Source organism: Lutra lutra, chromosome 8 (assembly GCF_902655055.1).
Source record: "Lutra lutra chromosome 8, mLutLut1.2, whole genome shotgun sequence".
Lineage (NCBI taxonomy): Eukaryota > Metazoa > Chordata > Mammalia > Carnivora > Mustelidae > Lutra > Lutra lutra.
The window spans coordinates 73,396,086-73,398,231 of NC_062285.1; the positions used below are offsets into that span (position 1 = coordinate 73,396,086).

General features: G+C 38.0%; 1 pseudogene; it reads left to right on the plus strand.

Moving 5' to 3' along the window:
* Window positions 1–692: 692 nt before the first annotated feature.
* On the plus strand, window positions 693–1,424 carry LOC125106939 (60S ribosomal protein L7-like; annotated as a pseudogene).
* The last annotated feature ends 722 nt before the right edge of the window (window positions 1,425–2,146 follow it).

Sequence of the window (2,146 nt, forward strand, 5' to 3'; positions counted from 1 at the left end):
CCAATCCATGAAGCTTATAAATGGACCGCTAAGATTCAATATTGTCATTGTGGTAGTGATCTACTGCTGTGTAACAATATTGTCACAAATTTAGCACTTAACATGGCACATTTTTTATCTTGCAGCTTCTGTTGGTAGGAGTCCTGCTATGCTTAGCTAGGTTCTCTTCTTTAGGGTCTCACAAAGTTGTAGTCAAGGTATTGTCAAGGCCTATGGTCTGAGGCTTGAGTAGGATCCACTTCCAAACTTGTTGGTAGAATTTAGCTCCTTGCAGGGACTTGAAGGCCTATTTTCTTGCCAGCTGTTGACCAGAGGCTGCCTTGAGTGCAGTTTACAACATGACATTATTGGTGACTTCTTTAAAGCCAGCAAGTGGGAGAGAATCTACCAAGACCAACTTATAATTTTTTCAGCTTTGAGGTATAATTAACAAATAAAAATTGTGTATATTTAAGGATGACTTGATGTTTTGATATACATATACATTTTGAAATGGTCCCCCCAATCAAACTAGTTAATATTTCCACCATCTCACATAATTTTATTTATCTCTTTTTCCTTCCTTCCTTCCTTCCTTCCTCCTCCTCCTTTCCTCCTCCTTCTTCTTCTCTTTCTTCTCTTGTGGAGACAGTACTTAAAGTTTCCCTTCTTAGCAAATTCAAGTATACAGCTTTTTTTTTTTCCTGTCTGGAGCCATGGATGGTGCAGAAAAAAAGAAAAAGAAGGTTCCTGCTGTGTCAGAGACTCCTAAGAAAAAGCAGAGGAATTCTGCAGAGTTAATATCAAGCGTCTGAGAAAGAAATTTGTTCAAAAGATGCTTCAAAAGGCATTGAGGAAGCTTATTTATGAAAAAGCTAAGCATTACCACAAGGAATATAGGCAGATATACAGAACTAAGGTTCAAATGGCGAGGATGGCAAGAAAAGCTGGCAACTTCTATGTACCTGCAGAACCTAAATTGGCATTTGTCATCAGGATCAGAGGTATCAATGGTGAGAACCTGAAGGTTTGAAAGATGTTGCAGCTTCTTTCTCTTCACCAGATTCAGGACCATCTTTGTTAAGTTCAGCGAGGCTTCAGCTAACATGCTAACAATTGTGGAACCATATTTAGCATGGGGGAGGCCCCAAACCTGACATCTGTACATGAATGGATCTACAACCATGGTTATGGCAAAATCAATAAGAAGTGACAGATAACACACTGATTGCTCAATCTCTTGGTAAATATGGCATCATCTGCTCAGAGGATCCGATTGACAAGATCTATACTGTTGGAAAAGTTTCAAAGAAGAAAACAGTTTCTTATGGCCCTTCAAATTATCTTACCCATGAGGGAGGATGACGAAAAAGACCACGCATTTTGTAGAAGGTGGAGGTGCTGGCCACAGGGAAGACTAAATCAATAGCTTATTGGAAGGATGAGCTAAGGTATCTAACAATGATTATTGTTTTCATCTGGTCAGTTAATACATGATTACTTTCAAATTGAAAAAAAAAAAATTCAAATATACAATATGGTTTTGTTAACTAAAATCACCATGCTCTGTTCATTAGATCTCCAGAACTTACTTATATTATATAACCAGAACTTCGTACTGTTTGACTAACTTCTCCCCATTTCTCTCCATGCACAGCCTATGATAACCACCAGATGCAACTCCCTGCATCTATGGATTTGACTATTTTTGATTCCTCATATAAATGAGATTATGCAATATTTGTCATTCTGTTTCTGGCTTATTTCACTTAGTGTGATGCTCACCAGGTCCATCTACATTGTCACAAATGACAGGGTTTCCTTCTTTTCTTAAAGCTGAATTACATGTATCTACATCTCACCTTCTCTTTATCTTTTCATCTGTCAACAGACATTAGGTAGCTTTCTGTATCTTGGCTATTGTGAACAATGCTGCTGTGAACAGAGGGGTACAGATATCTCTTTGAGATACTTTTATTTCCTTTGGGTATAGACCCTGAAGCAAGATTGCTGGATGATATATTTCTACTTTTAATTTCCTGAGGAACATCCGTAATGTTTTCCATGGTGGCTGTACCAATATGGGACACAAGGGTTCACTTTTCTTCACACACTTGCCAATGCTTGTTATCTATTGTCATTTTGATAATAGCCATTCTAAACTGTG